Raw genomic sequence first — 25,389 nt, 5'->3', positions numbered from 1 at the left:
CTCTCTCTCTCTCTCTCTCTCTCTCTCTCTCTCTCTCTCTCTCTCTCTCTCTCTCTCAGTGCTTATCCCTTGGGCTCATTATGGTTATGAGTTATCTTTAGAATAACGAGCATTTTTACGCGCTTCAGATATCTCTTGCTTTCATTTCACTTATATCATCTTAAGGATGATGAAGGAAGCTACTTGGTTTCTTAAAAGATATTGCCCTGCTTTCTCAGTTTTATTTAGCATTTATCCTTTTTTGCTTTATATTTCAAGCCAAATGGCAATATCTCATACTCATAACTGCAGTTTCATATTAACACGAAAAGCGGATTCTCTTGCTTTCATTTATCTCAGTAATAAAACTGCGTTTTCTACTTGGTTTATTTCGTTGTTTTGTTTTGCCAAACCCGTTGTTTTTTACTACCATTTAGGACGAGGTTTAATTGTATTAGGCTGGCACTGTATACGTCACAGCTACTTCTAAACATGACGTTTTGGGAAGACAAAATATCGTCTTTCCAATGGTAATCATCAAAACGTACCTACATCCGTCGCACTTATTTCTTCATTACAAGTTCAAAAATGCGTTATAAAACAAACACATTATTGGGATGTAATTAACTGTATTTTAACTGTTTCTTTGTATCATAATAATCGGGAATCGGTAGATCACCATTCCATGAACAATTCTGGAAATAACCTCGACAAAAGAGGAGGACTGAACGAAGACCTGAGCCTCCCGCCCGTAAGGAAACCAAATATAAATATAACTTGCAACAAAGCATAGGAGTCTGGTGGAAGTTGCAATTAATCCACCTGTTGATAAGTACATTCAAGGGCTCAGAAACTGAGCTATATTTACCACTGAGAACTGTGAAATATATGGCAAAAAATTTCCTTTCCTTGTCTTCTTTTACAAGGTTAAAACTTGTAATACAAATGTTATTTTAATTATAATTTATATATATATATATATATATATATATATATATATATATATATATATATATATATATATATATATATATATATTCACACATATATATATATATATATATATATATATATATATATATATATATTTTATATATATATATATATATATATATATATATATATGTATATATGCATATTTAAATACCCAGATATTTGAGAAACGTTACCCTACATTATCCATAAAAGCTCACAGAATTATATAAGGGTCTCTAATACAGACTTACCTAGTTACTGTAAGTAAGTACATCTTGGTTTAACCAGACCACTGAGCTGATTAACAGTTCTGCTAGGGCTGGCCCGAAGGATTAGATTTATTTTACGTGGCTAAGAACCAACTGGTTACCTAGCAACGGGACCTACAGCTTATTGTGGAATTCGAACCACATCATGACGAGAAATGAATTTCTGTCACCAGAAATAAATTCCTCTAATTCTTCATTGGCCGGTCGGAGAGTCGAACGCTGGGCCAATCGAACGCTGGGCCAACAGCGTGCTAGCCGAGAGCTCTACCCACCCCTCCAGTGAAGAACTTCTAGTTACTGTAATATTCATGACAATGACAAATGATAATAATTTCTTAGCCTTTCTCAGTACACCTTGCGTGATGGCAATAAATACTCAACGTCTATTCCAGAGATGGGAATAGGAACTTAATCCACCGTAACGGAGTCCTGTATCAAGGAGGTTTTTCTAGATGAAATCCGGTAACCTCAGGAATTAGAGCATTAATGTATAAACGTAATTTACCTCTCTCTCTCTCTCTCTCTCTCTCTCTCTCTCTCTCTATCAGGGGTAAAAAGAATATCTTTATCTTTTCATTTATTTGAAGTATAAACGAAAAAATTTCTCTCTCTCTCTCTCTCTCTCTCTCTCTCTCTCTCTCTCTCTCTCTCTCTCTCTCTCTCTCTCTCTCTCTCTCTCTCTCTCAGGAGTAAAAAAATTTCTTTATCTTTTCATTTATTTGAAGTATAAACAAAAAAATTTCTTCCTCTCTCAAATACAAAAATAAAAAGTTTGTATCTATTAACTGAAGAATATACACGATTTTCTAGCCATTTTCTCTCAATTATTAAAAGGAAACTGCAGATTTTTTATTCATTAAAAATAAACAGAAATGTCAATCTTTCCTCTCTCGTAAAATGAATTTCTTAAACAGACATCTATCTCTCTCTCTCTCTCTCTCTCTCTCTATATATATATATATATATATATATATATATATATATATATATATATATATATATATATATATATATATATATATATATATATACACATTTTCTACAGCCTCTTAAAGCAGCTTTTATTTGAACAAAATTCTAATGAAACACTGTCATTAAAAACTTTTAATTATGTACACCTAAAGCACTAAGCTTACTATTACGAATACTTAAATACTAACGCACTGTCAATTATAAAACTCGAACGCTTTAAAAAAAAAAAAACCTTAATCCACAATACATCTTTAAACATTTTGAAATACATCTTTAAACATTTTGAAAAAATCTTTAAACATTTTGAAACACATCTTTAAACATTTTTAAATACATCTTTAAACATTTTGAAATGCGTTTTTAAACATTTTGAAATACATCTTTAAATATTTTGAAATACATCTGTACATTTTTGAAATGCATCTTTAGACATTTTTTAAAAAAATCTTTAAACATTTTTAAATACATCTTTTAACATTTTGAAATACATCTTTAAACAGTTTGCAATAAATCTTCAATTATTTGAAACAACCATTCGTGGAGTGAATTAGTTAATGTCAAAGTAGACATGAAATAAACGCTGAAGGTATCACCTCACAGGCAGGATTGGACTTACATAACCTTTCGTGATTGCTGAGAATTGATCCGAGATTAACATGCGAAGTGTCACTGACATGATCATAAAAGTGAATTATGTTTTCACTGAACATAAGCTTCTTTAATCTTCCTTCTTTTTGATAAGTTGGAGCTGACATCACTCTTACAAATGAATTAAGAGATGGGTGATAGATAGTATTCCTAAAAAACAGAGGAACTCATGACCATAAACTAGAATTTATTTGAATATAGAATTTAGGACAAAGGCCAAGCACTGGGACCTATGGGGTCATTCAGTGCTGAAAAGGAAATTGACAGTGAAAGGTTTGAAAGGTGCAACAGGAGGAAGGCCTCGCAGTTGCACTCTGAATCAATTGTTAGGAGAGGGTAGAGAGAAAGATGGAAGAAAGAGAATATGAAAGGAGGTACAGTAAAAGGAACGAGTGGGTTGCAGCTAGGGGCCTAAGGAAGGCACGCTGCAAAGAACCGTAAGCAATGCCTATAGTGCACCACATGAGGTTCACTGACGGCACTAACCCCCTACGGAGTATACGGTGGAGATGGCTTGGCCTAAATTCTCGAGGTACAAAGCTGAACTTGACAGAATAATGCCCAGCAAAGTGGAAATCAACTTGAATCTCCCCTAATGTTATACCACTGTCACCTACTACATATTCCAACATGTTCCAACCCAAAAAGATTTAGGTTCCAACGTCGGTCAGAGAATGTGTATTTATCATATGTAATTCCCTAGGGTGAAAGCTGTATTCATGGTTTAGGGAATTCAGTAATAAAGGGTTATCTATTGTTTGGTACGTGAAAGTCACAAAGATATGGTCAGATTAGAAACAAGTTATCATTCACATACAGTATATATATATATATATATATATATATATATATATATGTGTGTGTGTGTGTGTGTGTGTATATATATGTATATATATATATATATATATATATATATATATATATATATATATATATATATATATATATATATATACGAGTATAATAAATGTATATATTTATGGCTTCCAAGTACTTCATGTTAAAGAAAGAGGCTCCAGAATTGTTAATTCCCCAATTCTTAACTAGCCTTTCAGGATGAATTCAAGCCACGTGCCTCTCTCTACCCTGTAAGAATGGCCTTTAACTCAGACAAGCCCATATTGCTCTGCCCTGCCCCTGGGATTCGAACCCGAACCCTCTCACTACTGACAGAGAGAGAGAGAGAGAGAGAGAGAGAGAGAGAGAGAGAGAGAGAGAGAGAATTATAACTGTCAACATTCAAGTTTAAGTGAGAATATCAGTCCAGAAATTTTATGACAATCGCTCTTCAACGGCAACGGGCTAGGTACCCATAAGATGATCTTGATATTATCATATGAACCTTAATTCGAGCGTTCTCAAAGACCATTAGATAATGAACTGTTATGATATAACCTGCGTCAGTTTTAAAGGGTTCTTCGTATGTTATGATGGTTCCTGTCAGTATACTCGATGAAAAGAATATCCGCAATTAATTCAATATGATGCCCTACTCACGCTAATCAAAAATCTGCGAAATTCCTGACCTCCTTCACCGCTTCCCCGAAAAACTCATTATAGATTTTGCAAAAGACTGTGACTGACACTAATGAATTAGCAAACATCATTAATGCTGGACGTTAAAAAGCGCCAAATAACCTATTCTTACGCCCCAAAAAAACAGGGAGAGAGAGAGAGAGAGAGAGAGAGAGAGAGAGTGAAGATTAAATCCTCTTACCAAACAAAACTTTGATAAGACTGACAGCCCGCAAGACGAGTATTCACGATTTTTTGGAATGTCACTGAAAAATGCAACTTGAATTCTTGAAAAGCAAAAACGATAACAGATCTTAAAAGTGACACACAGACTTCGCTGCATGTTAAGATATTTGTAAATTTTATAAGTAACAAAGAACTTTTCATAGCCTAAGGCAGCAACGGATCCCTGTTTTTTTTTTTTTTTTTTTTTATTTCCTTTAGACAGCAGACGTATCGGTCACCCAGGAGAAAAATACATTTTAGATCATTCAAGCCAACACAAACAGAAACACCATTGATTCCAGTCTTGCAATATCTTACGAGGTTATCATGTAAAAAATAAGGGAAATCAGCAGGTTTCCAATATTATAACGTACTGCCAACAAACGGGAGAAAAAGACGAAATGGCACAAGGATCCAGAGACCCAACCTTAGATGCTATCAGCAACCAGTACCTCCTCCTATTGAATGAGTAGTGGAATACTGCAACTGGGTCGTCATGTCTCCCCAGATGAGATGTTCATTCCTCGTATATTGTCTACTCGCAAGATACCATCAGCGTAGGGAACGTATTATTATGCAGACGTCGCGTGATATAGCTATCAATGCGCCACAGAAATACAGAACGGTGCTTTATTGTCAATGATGTCTTGAGTTAATTTGGTTAAGACTGTATCTGTTTACGTAGGCACTGAGGTTTCCCGTTTTCTGTAACTACAATGGGGGGAGGGAGAACTATGAGAATATGAATACCAACTGGCAATTTCTAGCAATACATCGCCTTCATTATCATTATCACTAATATCAGGGGATGCTGAGCGCCTGGAAGTAAATTTCAATCTGATGAGGACCCTGAGAATTACAAAGCCAAACATGTCCATATTATTTCCCCAACCAAAAAATCAACATTTCAAACTTCTCGGAATTCATACTCATTCCTGGTTAATATGAAAGTTAACAATTGAAAACAAGCTATACATCAATATTTCACATAAAAAAAGCAAGTTTTTTTTTTCTAGGACACTTGAAAAGGGAAGATGGGAGTCTTTTTCGGGTGTTTTTTTTTCAAAATAGATTCAGTTATTCTGATCCCAACGCAGCCATTCAGTCTCGGCCATAGTGATATACAAAATACCAGAAAGAGAGAGAGAGAGAGAGAGAGAGAGATTCAGTCTCAGCCATTGTGATATACAAAATACCAGAGAGAGAGAGAGAGAGAGAGAGAGAGAGAGAGAGAGAGAGAGATAGGCCATTCAGTCTCAGGAATAGTGATATACAAAATACCAGAGAGAGAGAGAGAGAGGCCATTCAGTCTCAGCCATAGTGATATACAAAGTGCCATAGTGATATACAAAATACGAGAGAGAGAGAGAGAGAGAGAGAGAGAGAGAGAGAGAGAGAGAGAGAGAGAGAGAGAGAGAGACCTACAACTGGAAAAGAGAACTGTAAAAGCTTTGCAAGTAAGGGTAAAAAAAAAAAAAAAGAATTCGTAGACTTCGAGGAAAAAGAGGATTTTGTAAAAGTTTCCACGATAGTTTTGCCTGCAATCTCTTTCTCAAACAACTGCCTGTTAGCCATTTTCGAAAGCATTGCCCCTTTTCGTTTTCTTTTGAGAGAGCCTTTAATCAAAGTGATGTTGATTGCAAAGGAAAATCCATTTTTGTAACAGAAAATAGATTCAGTTATGTTTGTTTCAATATAATAATAATAATGATAAAAACAATAATAATAATAATAATAATAATAATAATAATAATAATAATAATAATAATAATAATAATAATAATAATAATAACATGGTAACATGGTCGTAATGATGAGTGCTTTATCTCAAACTAATATAAATATATATATATATATATATATATATATATATATATATATATATATATATATATATATATATATATATATATATATATATATATAATATATGTGTGTATGTATATCTGTATTCATATGTATGTATATGTATATACATATACATATAAATATATATATAATCATATATATATATATATATATATATATATATATATATATATATATATATATATATATATATATATACATACATATTCTTGCCAAGATTCGATTTAGAATCCCAACCAAAACACCGCCAAGAAGGACAAGTGCTGATTTCTCCTCTTTTGTAAATATTCCTGTCTAATTCTAACCTAATACCAGAAAGCTGGAATCAACCCACACATACCAAGTTACCAGGCCAATCCTTCGACCCTGTATTTATATAGAGAAATGAGAATAAGTGTGTAGTTTATTTTTAAATGAACAGCCCTGCCCTGACCTGCCTGTTCCGATGACAATCGCCAACCTTTAATTATAACCGGTATTGTATTGAAAATTACAAGTTCCCATTTTCGCCATTATCAACATGACACGACAGAGACACGGACGTGTCCCCGCCGAAGAAACTCAAAGATAAGCATTTATCTGATAATAGAAAAGTGTCTGAAATATTCCAGAAATATTACGAAAGGCCGTAGTGGAAATGCAAGATATTTTTGGTAACGCCAGCGCTCAAGCGATGAGGAAAAAATGGTCGATTTTAAAGTAATTTCAAAATTAGCGGGGAAGAAACGTGTTCCCCGTCAATTAATTAAAATATGGCTGCCAAGAAACACAGGCAGAGAGAGAGAGAGAGAGCATTCGCAAAGGATATCTCTCGCTCTTCCTTGATATCGACATGCGTGTGTGTGTGTGTGTGTGTGTGTGTGTGTGTGTGTGTGTGTGTGTGTGTGTGTGTGTGTGTGCGCGCGCGCGAGTGTGTTCGCTTGCTTTTTCGTGCGATGGAATCACCATTTCCAGAGCATAGCTTCGCGTTCGAGAAACCTCCAATCTCTGAAATACCGACGGTGGAGGAGGCGAAATTTAGGTCTATTTTCTGGTGGCGTTCCTCGGCTGTCTTCGGCTGGTATTGGAAAATAGAAAGATTGCGAGATACCAAGTAGCACGGAATGCCTATCACCTGCATCTTTCCCAATCAACGGCCTTGGAAGGAACGACAGCCGTTGTCACATTCCGGGGAGGTAAATATCAGCAGTGGGTGACCCCTCCCACCGCCGCCCCGCGCCGGCCTCTTTTATGTATGCCGCCCACTAAAAGTTGTTGGGTGTTCGAGTGTGTAAATCGAGATTTTTTTTTTTTATTTACTCATTGTGCTTCTTTTATTTTTCCCGACTGAATTTCGGTGAGGTGTGGCTCTTTTTTTTTTTTTTTTGCTTCCATTTTTTTAGTATTTATTATTATTACTATTACTCAAAAGAAGAACCCTATTCAAGCTTCCAAAGAATATGGTGTTTTCTTATTTATTATTATTATTATTATTATTATTATTATTATTATTATTATTATTATTATTATTATTATCATTATTATTATTATTATTATTATTATTCAAAATAATCATATGGGGGTGCCATTGATATAAAATTCAAGCTTCCAAAGAATATGGTATTCATTATGAAGAAAGAGAAGGTAAAGAGAAATGGCACTGAAGAGGAAGGTCAGTTGAGCAAGCTTGTGAATAAACATGAATGCAACAACTGATTTCATACATATATATTACATCATCTATGACTGTGTATATACTGTACATACACACACGCACAGAGCTCAGTGGTATAGCACTTGACTTGCATTCGCTAGGTCGGTGGATCGATTTCAACTTCCCTCACCCACCTGCGCCAGTTGTGAATGGGTACCAGTATCAGTTAGGGCTAATATATATATATATATATATATATATATATATATATATATATATATATATATATATATATATATATATATATATATATATATGTGAGTGTGTGTGTGTGTATATTATATATATATAAATAAAAAATGCAACGAAGTTTCTTTCGGCGCAATCGAATTTTCTGTCCGGTGGTGGCCGGCCCAGCCACGGCCCATGAAACTCAGCCACGGTCTGTAGGTGGCCTACGTTGTTGGTACTTATAGCGCTGCCAGAGGTACGATTCTGGCTAACTTTAACCTTAAACAAAATAAAACCTACTGAGGCTAGAGGGCCGCAATTTGGTATGTTTGATGATTGGAGGGTGGATAATCAACATACCAAATTGCAGCCCTCTAGCTTCAGTAGTCTTTAAGATCTGAGGGCGGACAGACTGACGTAGCCGGCACTAGTTCTCTTTTACAGAAAACTAAAAAGGGTATTGGGGCTAGCAACCTCATCCCTAAGGACATGTTGAAACCCAGAAGGCTCTACACTTCTAATGCCATTATATATTCCTATATTTTGGGCCGTAGTCTCCCCCCCCCACAAAAAAAATTGCCTGTCTATTTTCAAAATTCATCAGGCGAATCAAGAACGAATACTGTAACTCTAGCGCTTTGTGGAAATCAACACCAGTTCCCATTACATCTAGCTGCCATTTTGTCAGTCTCTTCTATTTGTTCCTCCCAAGACTCCAGGAATTTACACCTTCTCACAACTCACTCGTCCTCCAATATCTCTGCGTAATCGAACTACCTCATCTTTTCGCTTATTCTAAATTAAGAAATCCTTACATCGTCATAACTGAACCTTTCTCGCCTTCAAACTTTCTGAATGTACTTCCATTTCGAAAATAAATCATACTCAAATCTTGCATCTTTTTCTTTCACTCACACCCAACATCCAAGCTTCACAACATAAAGGAGATTTAGTCAAACAACTCCTTTCCACTAATCATTGCAGTTTTTCCTTTCACTGACACTTCTCTTCCAAACATTTTGAACAGATCCGGCTACCTTCCCTCCTCCAACAATTTTGTGATTCACCTTACCCCTATCACCATTCATTGCTCACTATTCTATTCGTGTCTTCTACTCTTCTGCATAACCCTACTTTTGCTCTCATACATCTTCAAACTTTTTTTTACCTTTTACAAACACCCAGCAGCCTTTCTTCACACCACCACACTCTAACCACTCCTCAGCAAACATATGCCTGCATGAGTCATTTCCAACGAAAAATACCAGACAATCGCCTGAGCGCCATCGATTCTCATTCAACTCGGCCACAATCTTTCTAAGGTATCCAGTCCATTAGCCACACCAAAACGGAGATCCACATTCCTTATAAAGAACCGTTTCAGCCCAGTCTATGATAGTTCTGCACAGTACAAATACAACTGTCGTTCTGTGATATTTAATCCAAACTTCGAACACGTTATTCCAATGCAGTATATGCATATCTGTGAATGTTAATTATAACGCTACTCCAGATCTGAAATATTCCTCAAATTTAAGCACATTTAAAGCTGAATTCAATTGTTTTCAAGAGTAAGCAAGAAAATGTTACCTCCCCAGTGTTACCCTTTACTGTTTTACTTCTCTATTCTTAATTTGCATAACCACATTTATATGTGTATATACATATATATATTATATATATATATATGTATAAATATATATATAGTTATACATACATATACATACATATATTTATCTATATATACATATATTATATATACATATATATATATCATGTCTAGTTCTGATGAAATAATAAAAATGTCGACGGAATTTGAATTTCAATAATACTACAGATTACAGATATATATATATATATATATATATATATATATATATATATATATATATATATATATATATATATATATATATATATATATATAAACTGGTATATATATATAATATATATATATGTGTGTATTAGCTATATATATATACATATACATCACATCTAGTTCTTCTGATGAAATAATAAATATGTCGTGGGAATTTGAATTTCAATACTACTTACAGCAAATAAACTTATTACGAGGCAACACTCAAAAACTTCAAAAAACTTCCCACTTACCGAGCGCTCAGCATCTTAGAACCGAACCAACTTCTCACTCCTTGTGTAAACTGAAGTCATTTCATCGGAAGGCTGATATAATCTGAAAGAGGAAGATTTGCCAGTTGAAAAGAAATAAAGAATGAATATTTCAAGTTGAACTGAACTGAACTGAATATAGAATTTAGGCCAAAGGCCAAGCACTGAGACCTATGAGGTCATTCAGCACTGAAACGGAAATTGACAGTAAAAGGTTTGAAAGGTGTAACAGGAGGAAAACCTCAAAGCAGTTGCACTATGAATTAATTGTCAGTATTTTACGAGAGAAAGGAGAATATGATGCGTTGACCTCTGGATTCTTAAGCTAAATGAAACTAGAACTTATTCCGTCTCATACTTACTACACGTATGTGTCAGAGTCAGATACTTCCACCGGATGTAAAAACGACGCAAATTTACTCTCGTAACGGAATGGTGAGGGTTGTTTGATCTATGACCGTGAAATGCTTTCTGTTAAAACAGAATTCCATCTCATATAAGGAACCCATAGAAACGCCAGAATGTACAAAGTTACTGCTATATTTCAGAGACCAACTGTCTCTCTTCATTACCTGCCTGAAGAGAGGGACTTTCTACAATTTGGCGTTTTTCTGGGCTCCTTATATTGGATATATAAATAAAAAAAAAAAATAAAAAAAAAAAAAAAAAAAAAAATATATATATATATATATATATATATATATATATATATATATATATATATATATATATATATATATATTATATACATTATATATACAATACAAAACACGATTTTAGAACATTCTACACGAGCTTACAGGACAGAAAACAACCTGAGTAAGTAAACCTGAATTTTAGAACCTATATATTGTGATTTACGATATAGGTAACCTTAAACACAATCTTGCTTTATCATTCCGACTATTCATTTTTGCTTGCTTATACCTTCCACGTATATAAAATATACCAGCATCTGATCCTCTCATTTCCATTAATCCTTCATTCGTCAATTTCACACAAACATGAAATGAATCCTTCAGTCGAATTCACTCCTGAATTAGATGTATCCAAATTGAATTGAACTGAATATAGAATTAGGCCAAAGGCCAAAAGCACTGGGACCTATGAGGTCATTCAGCGCTGAAAAGGAAATTGATGGTAAAAGGTTTGCAAGGTGTAACAGGAGGAAAACCTCGCAGTTGCACTATGAATCAATTGTTAGAAGAGGGTGGTGAGTAAAATGGAAGAAAGTGAATATGAAAGGAGGTATCGTAAAAGAAACGAAAGGGGTTGTAGCTAGGGGCCGAAGGCACGCTGCAAAGAACCTTAAGTAATGCCTACAGTGCACCACATGAGGTGCACTCACGGAACTACCCCCACACGGGGTCGATGCATCCAAATAAAACAAAACATTCTTTTTAAAGTTAAAATTCACTTCGAAGGGAAGCTTTAAGAAAGACCCGGTGAAAAAAAAAAAAAACGAGAAAAACTCAGCGAGATTTCATTACGTTGGCAGCCAAGGATATTACCATTTTTTCGGGGATTAAGGACGCGGGGTTTAATGAAAGCCATATATATTAGCTTTCATCCCGCCGTCATCCGTGACGCATTTCTTGCAGGAAGAATTGACTGGGGAAAGGACGTCTCTCCCATTTCAGCAAATATGTGTTGAGTTGAGCTGAATATAGAATTTAGGCCAAAGACCAAAAGCACTGGAACCTATGAGGTCATTCAGCGCTGAAATGGAAATTGACAGTCAAAAGTTGCACTATGAATCTATTGTTAGGAAAGAGTGGAAAATAAGATGGAAGGAAGAGAATATGTATGAACGGAGGTAGAGTAAAAGGAACGAAAGGGGTTGCAGCTAGGGGCCGAAGGCACGCTGCAAAGAACCTTGAGTAATGTCTATAGTGCACCACAAGAGGTGCACTGACGGCACTAACCCCCTTCGGGATTTGTGTTTTTGTGTTTCACGAATTTTGTTACTGTTATTGTTATTATTCAAGAGAACATCTTACTCATGAAATTTGTTATTGTTGTTGTTATTACCAATCAAGAAAACATATTCACGATTTTCTTTTTTTATTATTCAAGAAAATCTTCCACATGAAATTTGCTGTTATTATTCAAGACAACATCTTACTCTTGAAATTGAATGTTAGTATTAAAGAAATGACCTTACTCATGAAATTTATTTGTTTCCTTTACTGTACCTCCTTTCATATTCTCTTTCTCCCGTCTTACTTTCCACCCTCTCCTAACAACAGATTCAAAGTGGAACTGCGAGGTTTTCATCCTGTTACACCTTTCAAACCTTTTACTGTCAATTTCCGTTTCAGCGGTGAATGACCTCATAGGTTCCCTTGCCTAGCCGTTGGCCTAAATTTTATATTCAGTTCAATTCACAGGACCCATCACTTTCTAATGAAAATGCCCTTTTGCCTAAGAAAAACTTCCCTTGATCAGAAGCTGATCAAAAGGGTGATGAAGCTTTCAGAAATTCTATGTTGACGAAACACTGACAGATCCCAAAAGTGACTACTGATTATCATGAAAATTAAACCATGCCACTTAAGGGCACATTACGTAAACCCTGATGGAATATCAAGGGTATATTCTTCCTATATCAAGACAGAAAGCAATAAAGCATACGCGAAAACCTTTTTTTTTCTAAGATTCAATGAAATGCATGCAAATTAGAGGGATTTTCTTTGAAATATAAGAATCAATTTGGCATAATGGTCTCTGTTAAAGGTAAATGAAAATCTTTGTTTTTTTTAAAGATTCAATGAAATGCATAACAATTGGAGGGATTTTCCTTGAAATATAAGAATCAATTTGGCATAATGACCTCTGTTAAAGGTAATGTCAAAATAATACTCGCATCCATAAAATAGCTCGTCTCTTAAAGAGAAACTTCCTTTTATAAAGGCCCATACGAAGACACCAAGCTTAATCCGAGACCAAGACCCTTCCTCCTGCAAAGGCATTCGGACGTAATCAGAAAGTCAACCAAAATAGCTTCACACCAGAAGGGGGAGACATTTCGGGTCTCAGCGCAGATTCGCAACCTTCGACTATAAGCCTAAGACTCTTCAACACGAGATTGGCGAAGGAAGAGGATCGGATTTCTTTGCTGCTCAAACAATTGAAAGCTGAAACCCCCTTGAGAGGGGATTTGATTTTCTAGTGCTGTAGTGAGGAGAGAGGAAGGGAAGATTTTCTTGTGCCCCGGATTCCTTTTGTCTCTGGCGTGAGGGTTTTGTCAATAGTTTCCTTGCAAGGGAGAGGAGGTAAACGGTTTGCATAGATTCAGGCATGTACTGCTGAGCATCAACATATATACATACATACATATATATATACATATACATATATATATAAATATATATATGTATATATATATGAAATAAAAAGGCCCATAAAACACAACGTTCAAATAGTGCTTTATGGGCTTTTTTATTTTTAATTTATACTGTTGCATTACAGTAAAGATACCCATATATATATATATATATATATATATATATATATATATATATATATATATATATATATATATATATATATATATATATATATATATATATATATATATATATATATATATATATAATATATATATAATATATAAAATTTAACATATGTAGATAGGTATGTGATGACACAAGCATTATTACATGTATATTTTTATTTTCAATTTATACTGTTGCATTACAGTAAAGATACCATATATATATATATATATATATATATATATATATATATATATATATATATATATATATAAATTTATAAATAAAAAAATCGCATGTAGATAGGTATGTGATGACACAAGTATATTATTACATGTATATATATATATATATATATATATATATATATATATATATATATATATATATATATATATATATATAAATCATATTCATATGAAACAAGCTCACAAAGGACACTGACTTGAAATTCAAGCTTCCAAACAATACGGTGTTCATTATTATTGTAAATCAGACTTGCAGTATAGTCAGGTTATCAAGTTCCCCACCTCCCCAGCCGCCACCGAGGCCTATGCTTTAAAAGAAAATCCTTAGGTGTTTGTTCTTCTTTACTGAAGGCTGAAACTTTTAATACTATATCTCAGGTTTATCATTACTTGAACTTACTAATTAACAGTTTGGAAAATAAATACGAATACTGAATAACTGAAATTCCCAGAAAAGGAATTGATAGGTGAAATATGAAATTGTCTCGAGTGAATTGAATTGAATTGAATGTAGAATTTAGGCCACAGGCAAAGCACTAGGACCTATGAGGTCATTCAGCGCTGAAGCGGAAATTGATAGTGAAAGGTTTGAAAGGTGTGACAGGAGGAAAACATCGCCGTTGCACTATGAATCAATTGTTAGGAGAGGGTGGAAAGTAAGATGGAAGAGAATATGAAAGGAGACACAGTAAAAGGAACGAAAGGGGTTGCAGCTAGGGGCCGAAGGCATGCTGCAAAGAACCTTGAGTAATGATGCCTACAGTGCACCGCATGAGGTGCACTAACGGCACTATCCCCTATGGGGGAAATTGTCTTGAGAAAAAAAATGCAAGAAGAATTTTTGGGGAGTACCACCCAATCCCCTCCACTTGTAGTTAGTCGACTGAAGTGGGTCGTATGTGGATAAGGGAATGGTATTAACAACCTCATATCAATAATAATAATAATGATAATAATGACAACCTTTCCTTTGATGCTTAAACCGTACGAAAATAATTCAATTGTGAGCATCAGTGTTAAGGCTCAATGTAGCTGCAATTAAGTAAAATCCACACACCATCATCCAATGAAGTTTTATCATCACTCATCACCAAACTCGATCTCCACTAACAATAAAGACCTTTTTTTTAAAACATTCAAGGGTTAATTTTCATCACACAAAAATCCTCCGCTTTTAATGAGCTTTTTTGTCTTTCTCAGAATCGCTATACTCGTATATCTGTTTACCTTCAGCTTTCATCCACTTTTCCCCTCCGATCTGATCCGGGTCTCATTTACAGTTTAATTACGCCAATTTTCTAAGTAATTTGAGAGTCATTAGCCGGAGAAGTATGTACCCAGACAATGCTGGTATTCTGTTCAACTCCGACTGCTCATCGGGGGCAATGGTTTAGTAGCTCACTGTAGTATGGGAATGTAATGTAATCTGCGAACACCCTTTTTCTTTTAAGGGATTACTTTAGGGGATTAAACTGCCCCTGAGCGTCGGAGGGAATTCGAGAATACAATTGAAGGAAGGGACCGGATGGATGATGCATTTCGGAAGGCGAACAAAGAAACGGTCCGTTGTGATTGATTGATATTAACTCTGCTAATGCTTCCACGTGTGAGGGAGAGGAATAAGGGTTGGAAGAATTGGGACGGAAAAGATGTAACTGCACGAATGGACGTTAGAACCAGCAGAAATGATAATTAGATGTAATCAATACTTTCAACACACACACATACAAACACACACACACATATAATATATAATATATATATATATATATATATATATATATATATATATATATATATATATATATATATATATAATAAAATCCATGTCAGAAGGTGAGTGAAAATCGGGACTTTGAACAAGCACTTTCGTAGTTTATTCTACATTTTCAAGTTCACACTAAATATAAAATAAGTTGACAAAGCCTTATATACAAAAACAGAAGGTGGGGCGGGGTTACAGTTTGTTAATCTGGGCAGCATGGTCTTTAAAGAAAAAAGACAGGGACAAAGGATCAAGGGATAATCCAGGGTGGAGATTAACATTCCTGGTGAATGTATAGCTCCAATAAACAGTTTCCAGCAGATTCCTTTTCCGATTGTTGTTGGCCTTGTAGATTATCGTTGACTTATCCCAGTTCATCGGATGGCCTGTCTTAAGCCAATGATCCGCAATGTCGTTATTTGATAAGCCTCTTGAAATGGCATATTTGTATTGGGAGCTTCTTGCTTTTAGTCCTTTTGATGTTTGACCAATATAAATCTTATTACATTCTTTGCAAGGAATACTGTATACAATGTTGTTTGAATTGGGTGGGCTATTCTTAATTAGTTTATTTCTCAAAATATTATTATATTTAAAAACTAAGTTAATATCAATAGTTTTTAAAATGGGCACTGCAAGAATGAAATTATGATGAAATGGTAAACAGAGATATTCTTAAGTTCTTTGTTAATGCTAGTTGGATTGTAATATGTCTTTTTTGCTTTATTTTTTTTAACAAATTCTAAAAAATATGGAGGTTAGCATAATGAATCTCCTATTTTATGTTACCCTCCATATTTTTTAGAACTTGGCCAAACACCAAGCGCTGGGACCTATGAGGTCATTCAGCGATGAAAAGGAAATTGACAGTAAAAGGTTTGAAAGGAGTAACAGGAGGAAAACCTGGCAGTTGCACTATGGAACAATTGTTAGGAGAGTCTGGAAAGTAAGGTGGAAGAACGAAAATATGAAAGGATGAGCAGTAAAAGGAACGAATGGGGTTGAGGCTAGGGGCCAAAGGCACGCTGCAAAGAACCTTAAGTAATGCCTACAGTGCACCGCATGAGGTGCACTGACGGCACTACCCCACTACGGGGTAAAAAATTTTTTGTATAAATCTAAATTCAGTTAGGTGATGAACTGTCATTAAAAGAAAGTTCTGTACTATTCTGAAGTATGTTATTTATGATAAATAAGGCATGAATGACGAAATCTACGTATCAATACAATCAGGTGTTTTGTTAAACAACTAAAATTTGAAATAAACTCAAGCAATCCAGAACTTAGACTTGGAACCACATTTGCATTAACTTCCAGAAACTGAGATAATAAAAATTGCTCAAGCATGCAAACAAAAGATAATGAGGAAAAACTTTCGTCGTAAAGGAAATAATCAGGGAAATATTCCACTTGCGCTGCCATTATCACTTCATAACAAGATTATGCATCATGCTGAACGGTAAAGCATAGCCGGTTTCCACGAAAGAGCAAAACCGCACAGCCTTCATCATTTCCAGAACTAAATTATGACAATACTAATCTGTTTTGCTGCGGGATCTCTGAGAAGATTATTCGTCTAAATATTATTATTATCAAGTTCTCCAGGAAAGAGGATTGTTATGAAAATCAAAGGCTGATAAAAGCAAAGGAAAGAAGGAAATGAGACGAAAAGAGCAGGAGGGAGAGGAGTAAAGGAGGTATTAATGAAATTTGCAAGAGCAAAGGCAAACGTAAAAGAGAACTGCGGAATAATTCAAACAAATGAGAGAAAATTCAGCCTAACAAATCATTCCCAACCAATCTGCTTTGTATCGAGCATCCCCAGTGCCGCCTCTTCATCTGATAAAACTGAGACTAGCTTTGAACGAATCGGTGCAGATCACAGAGAAACGTTAAATATTGGAATGCTTCAGTTCGTCAATTTGTCACGTTTTCAACCTAGAATACATCGTTCTTTGTAATGGCAGCAGTTATACTCTCAAACTCACGCTAATCAAAAATTGCTTCAGTCAGTGTCTACAACAACTCACCGTGCGAGATGCCTTCGAGAAATTTAACTTCAATACCAAACCACATAAAAATAAAACCAAGCACAAAAAAAAAAAAAATCAAGCTATCTTGCAAATGTCGGTCCCACAAGGCATCTTTATTCGCCCAAGTATTCTGAAACATAAGCGGTTTGTCAAAAACGAGGCCAGTAGCTTGAGTTTTTGGGAGTAAATTACTTCTACAATTTTATTCCGTAACCAATCAGTTTGCACCATTAAGAAGTATTTGGTTAGACTTCAGCAATTTCACAATCATGACAATTCAATTTTGTTTTCCTTTATATTCCAGGAACTGTAAATTACATCAACGTTCTACATAAGCAGTAAAATTACTTCTGTACAACTGCAAACCTGTCCACCAATCTGCACCAATGTACTTAGAATTATCAATCGTAGTGTTCGCAACCCATCGGCCTGTCGCCTGCAAAAAGGATATTCAAACCATATACACGACATAAATGCGACGTCGGTACAATATGCCATGATACTATTAGGACCAGTACAATTCAACACAAGACTATTACGAACAATAAAAACATACATACGATATTATATGAGCTGCCACATACTGACAGGCGTATCACGCATGTCGTTACGGATGAACTGTGACTACCAAAAATAACACATCACTTTTCACAACATGAGCAAAGTAATTCAAATTGTAAAACGACAAACACGAGAAGATATGCTGTGCCTATCTCCAGCTGTTCACAACATGAATGCCTCAACAAGACTTCCTTAAAACTAGCAATTCTAACGTCGGTAGAACTGATGTAAGTCTTGGAATGGGGCATAGGCTATCAACAGTTCTTCAGAATTTTATCTTTAAAAATGCCAGTTTCCAACAACTTTTTATGCCCTATATGTGTTGTCAGTTTATTTACTCGATCACTTAAAATAGTTTTAATTACTTTCCATTTGCACACTGGTATTAACCTACGGAAGTTGATTGTTGCCATCAAGGGTTTTCTTTATTATGAAAGCTGAAATCTTTGAGAGCAAGACAAGATTACATAACCAGTTGAATGTGTGGTAAGCGCTTAGCCACTAGCGAATTTCATGCAACCATTGTCCAGGGACGAATTACTTTAAACCTCAAAATTATACTTCAAGCAACTAAGCTAATGTAGACAAATTTTAGTGAAAAAACTGGTGCAGTTACTTACGGAAAACCTTGTCTCTATCAACACCTAAATGGTCATCGGCCTATATAGTAAAACGACTATGGGAGACGAATGGAACCAACTTCAGTGTCGACAGCCTTTGCTCCTCAGTCCTCACAGTTGTCAAGTTCTGTACACCTTCCGGAGGAGATTTTTCTGGAAAAGAAATGCAATAAATATGGAATCTCTTTAACTCTAGTACCACCTCCAAACGTACAGACTGACCAAATGTCACACTAAATCTTTTTATGTACTTTCCTTATGCTTTTCGACGGAGTAAGCAGTGCTCACTGATTGAAGATCAACTGAAATGAAAAACCTACATTAGTTATTTAATTATCCGTCGACTTCGCAGGGGAACTGAAACACCTTAGGATTTTTTTTCACACTGGGAAAACTAAAAATTATTGGCAATTATTAAAATCGTTAAGTTTTTTTTTTTTTTTTTTTTACGTCCAGCACCGAACTGATAGTAGTAGACAGCGTCCAGTCGTCCTCTTCCGTAGATATAACCGTAATCATCTATCAACGAAATATTTGCATATAAGCTTTCCAATAAGTAATTATTATCGCTAGCATTGTAGGTCTGGTGCTACGGATTATTTATTTGCTAAAACTGCAGAATTATTAGCACATGCCGTTCTGCTATGCAGAAGCCCCTCCTTACACGTTAGGACGTGGCGCCCTAAGATAGGTTAGGTTAATGGAAGGTTAGGCTATGATTCCTTTTGTGGAAATATATCTTTGATCTACTTTTTTTTAAGTATGTCCCTAAAAGTGGAAGTATGTTTAACCCGCACACCTATCCAGCGCCTACTCCATTTCTATTATCAAAAACATTTTCCTAACACGTAGGCTAATGCATGTGTTGAAACACTCATTAAAAATCTCTAGGTGTTTTTCTGTTTTTCAAATAATTGTCTTCACTTGTACTTTACCTTAAACTTTTCGTATCATATAGGCTATGCTTCTTGCATTGCATTGCAAGTCTTGCAACAAACTTACCATATGATTTGACTCTGTGCCCGCCATTCCGACTACAAAGAGCACCTCCCTAGACCTACTGTTGTTTTACATAAGCTAAAGCATAAAAAGCAAATGTATTTCTTTTAACTCATTTAATAGGTGCATAAAATGGTTCACACACGTATAACAATTAATTCTGATAATATTTGAAGAGAGGACATTAGACCCAATAACTACCACTGCGGTACGGCACTGGTGAGGTTCTTATTCGGCATAGGCCAGTAATCTTTTAGTCCTAATAATACAATACCTTGAATGCAAATTCAGTTTCTTACTGATGCCCAGTGACGAACAATACATGCACTATCATGGAATGTAAAAAGATGCATCCAAAACCAGGCCACCTTAATAAACTTCGTAAATTAAAGTTGCAACGTTCAATCACATCGAATGTTCAGAGACAGCTGACAGTCCACCACCAATGAGCATTGCCAACCTTTGCGACAACAAAGGATATGAAATTATTGTACTAGACGATTTTATATATATATATATATATATATATATATATATATATATATATATATATATATATATATATAACATTATAATTCCCATATTTTGTAAATAACTTACATTTATGTTATTTACGTTTGGTTGGCATTCCTAGTTTGTAGTAGGCGATCTGACGATGATTGCAACTCGAACTCGCCGTTGCATACAAGCCTGTGTTTACGATCTCGTAAGTATCAATGCATTTTGAATTCAAGCTTGAGCCCACTCCTATCTGCACCTATCGGAAAGTAGTCTTTAGGCTAACTTTCCGAAGGGTAGCTGGACTAGGAGATGATTTACGTACACCCGCCTTTAAGTGATAAAGTGAGATCCGTGTCAAAACAAATAAATTAGATCAGAATGACAAAATGTTGAACCCTCGGTTACTCCGAAACTTGACAGACTTGACGCAAGACAAAACCAAACTCTCAAGTTCGTTGATGTCGTAAATCGTACACTAAAACTCACCACTCCTTAAAATATGACTTGTTTACGTCGTCAGTCACGGACGATGTTTTCATACCGGGCTTTTCTCCCAGGCGAAGGACAATTTTAAGTCACAAGTACGTCTTTACACGCATTTTAACTATACAATTAAAATTATTTTCTCATTCTCCAGGAAGGGAAGTCATCACATTTCTTTCTCCCCAACATTTTAATATCCCTCGCTGTAAAAGAAAACGACTTATTTTGAGTACAATTTCCGGTACACGTAAAAATTAATGGTTAAATGGAAATAGTGCTAAAGGCAACTTCTGTCTAGTATGGGGGAACAGCGGGATCAAGTGAACAGCCTCTAATGTATACACATTTATGTATCTTGGTTTCAATACTTCTAGTCAAGTATCCATGATTTTTCAATATTAACGGGCCTGCGTTTGGTTATAAATTTATGTGACATGAGTTTCCATATCTGTTTATATCTCACCTTTACAATTTTTGCAAAACGGTGTCCCATAATGATACTATTATGAAGTTTATGGGTTATTGATATATTCACTTATCCTTTTATGTCCCTTGGATGGGTTTGCTTCAGTTGCTAGCAAGTATTTTGGGATGAGACCGCTAGTCCTATGTTCTTGACCCTGGATAATTATGACCAACCACTGTCGACTGACAACCGGCTACTCACAGAGTAGGTCAACAGAGGCACAAGGATTTTCCAAATGGCGAAATGCGATGGATGAAAGTAATTAAAATGTAAAAATTATGAAACGCTATCAGTAAAAACATGCTCTATACCTTTGTTGGTGTTAACTCGCTTACTGGAACACGCTCATTTCCTGGAGTGTGGTACCTTTGCTACATTCAAGAAAACTGGGAGTAGCCTATATGACAGCCATCTATTGGCAACATACTTGGACTGGTTTGTCAGGTAGTTGCTAAGGTTATCCTTACGATTTTAGCCTTTATTTTCCTCATAAATGCTTATAGTATATTCTCTCTCTCTCTCTCTCTCTCTCTCTCTCTCTCTCTCTCTCTCTCTCTGCACTTAGGACCATTGTTGTGACACTAGTGTATGGCAGGGAACCAGATTCTTTCTATATGTCAAGGGCATCACTATTTGGACTTTAGTTCGTGATATCAACCTGGTCAGTAAGGACCATTGTAGTGACGTTACTTCTTGATAACCTTCCCCACCTCTCTCTCTCTCTCTCTCTCTCTCTCTCTCTCTCTCTCTGCGCGACACACACACACACACACACACACACACACACACACACACACACACACACACACACACACTATCAGTCATAGACCTACAGTACATACAACGATAAGAACCAAAGGGAATGTTGATGTAAAGATAAAAATTATAAAAGAAAAGGTTAATGAACAAATAACTGAGGCCTAAATAATTGCACAAACGAAGCGAATTCTTAGCTAACTTCGGCCAACGATTCTGTGTGCAGATCAAGTCTTCTGAATCCTTGAAAAACAATCCTCCTGACTGTCTGTTTTTCACATGTATTAAGTTTTACTTTAGTCTTCGTGCCTTATAACAGATATTGAAATATGTTCAGTATCAAAATATAACATATTAGATCCTGTCATATAGTAAAAAATATCTAAATATGTATTTGATCAACTTCGTTTTTGGATCACTCATTATATCAAATATTAAATAATTAATTGTTTATTGGGTTAAAAATGTTAACAATGGATATGGTCATTGACACAGAGCTTAAAGATTACATGATTCCCAGCATTGCCTGAAAGAGTCAAAACCATAGAGTTGGAAAAGATATGAAAATTATTAAATATTATAACAGCAAAATCATGAAGTCAGATCCATTTGTGCGTAGAGGATATAAAGGATTAGTCAGGGTCCAATCCCATGTCAGGTACTGTTATAATTAAGCTTGAATTTCATTCTGTAGGAAAAGGAAAAAATTATTTATTATGTCAAATCTCTGTCTCTTTTCTCTCTCTCTCTCTTAAATGCACCGTAATGATGGAGTTCCGTCAGTCACCTCATGCGGTGCACTATACGCATTACTTTGAAGCATCTCATCTGCTCCTAGCTGCAACCCCTTCCATTCGTTTTACTGTACCTCCGTTCTTATTCTTTTATTTCCACCTTACTTTCCACCCTCCCTTAACAATTGTTTCATAGTGCAACTGTGAGGTCTTCCCCCTGCTACAGTTTAAAACCTCCTTTATATTTTAAATTTCCCTTTCAGCGCTGAATGACCTCAAAGGTCAGTCAGCGCTTGGCATTTGCCCCTAAATTTGATATTTCTTTCCTCTCTCAAATGAGATTCATTATCAGATACGAACGTCCTTCAAAGCCAAATAGATATATTTGAGAAATCCTTACAACAACGAGAATCTATCAACTGAGTTGCCGGAGAGTTTTTTTTTTTTTTTTTTTTTTTTACATCCAGTGATTGCCTTGCCGGTGGGACGGACAATTTGAGATAAAGCTTCTCCCTCCATCGATATTGTTCAAGACAACCCGCTTTTAGACAAATTGCTTCCGCGGCCACAACTTCATTTCGCGCCAAAATTGATCCCATTCGCCTTCCTTCATAAGGGCCATTTTGGTTTGGCAGAGGAGAGGCGTTCTATCATCTTTCCCGTGGATATGATATCCGCGTGTCATGATAATTGTTATTGATCGTCACGGCAATTAAAAAATAGGAATTCCGTCGGCCTCTGTGTGAGATATAAAATGTTGTCGTGACTTGTGTAGTTATTTACACAAATGTATTTGTAAAATTATTTATATAATTAGCTGGTAATTTAAATGGAAGACGTTAGTTTAGAAGGCCAAAAGGAAGATATGGATATTTAACATCGAGTCGTCAACATCAAACCAAAGTTATTCAAGAAAAAGCAAACCTTTCTCAGCTGAAGTGTAAAATCATATTATTGTTTATATTTATCACCAGTTATCCAGCTATGATATTTTCCACCATGTATTATCTATTTACCAATTAATATTTTTGATACGAGATCATTTGTTTTTCTTTATATCCCTTTATTTTACAGTTCTCTGTAAAAGAAAACTGTTGTGCCAGCTTTGCCTGTCCGTCCGCACTTTTTTCTGTCCGCATTTTTTCTGTCCGCCCTCAAATCTTAAAAACTTCTGAGGCTAGAGGGCTGCAAATTGGTATGTTGATCATCCACCCTCCAATCATCAAACATGGCAAATTGCAGCCTTCTAGTCTCAGTAGTTTTTATTTTATTTAAGGTTAAAATTATCTATAATCGTGCTTCTGGCAACGATATAGGATATGCCACCACCGGACCGTGGTTAAAGTTTCATGGGCCGCGGCTCATACAGCATTATACCGAGACCACCAAAAGATAGATCTATTTTCGGTGGCCTTGATTATACACTGTAGCTGCTGCACAGAAAACACGATTGCACCGAAGAAACTTCGACGCATTTTTTACTTGTTTTGTCGTGTTTTCTAGAGCTGCCACTCCCTTCGTCACTCAGCATAGATGTTGGGTAGATTAACAACTCGAGGGTAGTTATTTTTGTACTTTCTTCAACCATTCTAGCCATAAATTCCTTAACTTCTTCTTCGTCTCTGGAGGTAGGTGAAGTTCATTCAAACAAGTTATTATTCTTTTCTTTATCGCTTTTTTTATTACGAATTCCAGTTTAGGCCTTTTCTTTATCACGGTTTATTGTATGACGGTATTAGCTCTTAGTATCTGTCTGCATGAATATAAAAATATGTGTATTTGTGACGTCACCACACCCCTCTTATCCAACTGAACATTCATCAACGGCCGCGTATGTTCAATTGAGTTGCCATTTAGTAAATTTTCCCCGAAACACAGGTAGACTCACTTTGCCAGGGTGACAGTGACCTTAAAACCATGACCTCCCTTCCCGAGAGGCCACCATTACCCTCTCCCCCCTCCTCCCACCCTCCTACCCCTACCAACATACCCGAACTCCCCTCCCCACAAAAAAAGCCTTCATGGGACTCTAGAAATTGCATTATAAATGGGAATTGGATCCAAGCTTTCATTCATTACGGTGTGACGGGAATATCGTCGGAGCTCCAACCTTAGGGAATTTTGTCATTTCGAAAGTTTCACCTCTCTCTCTCTCTCTCTCTCTCTCTCTCTCTCTCTCTCTCTCTCTCTGCAACCAGTAAGACCATTGGCTGGCAGTCTCTGGAAGTCAGTTACTTTAGTTTTAATGTCAAATTTTCTTTTTGATTTTTAAGTGAATAA

General features: G+C 35.6%; 1 protein-coding gene across 1 annotated transcript in view; it reads right to left on the bottom strand.

Annotated features, from left to right (window-relative positions):
- Positions 1–20,615, bottom strand: part of LOC136849253 (prohormone-4) — a 393,569-nt gene extending 372,954 nt beyond the window's left edge. Inside the window, exons 1-3 of the mRNA XM_067122527.1 lie at positions 20,444–20,615; positions 19,171–19,323; positions 10,429–10,510 (exon numbers count right to left, since the gene is read on the bottom strand). The gene's annotated coding sequence lies outside the window, so the exon portion shown is untranslated. The remainder of the gene's footprint in view (positions 1–10,428; positions 10,511–19,170; positions 19,324–20,443) is intronic.
- Between the last annotated feature and the right edge of the window lie 4,774 nt (positions 20,616–25,389).

This window comes from Macrobrachium rosenbergii, chromosome 20 (genome assembly GCF_040412425.1).
Source record: "Macrobrachium rosenbergii isolate ZJJX-2024 chromosome 20, ASM4041242v1, whole genome shotgun sequence".
Taxonomy (NCBI): Eukaryota; Metazoa; Arthropoda; class Malacostraca; order Decapoda; family Palaemonidae; genus Macrobrachium; species Macrobrachium rosenbergii.
This window is presented reverse-complemented; position numbering and strand designations above follow the sequence as displayed.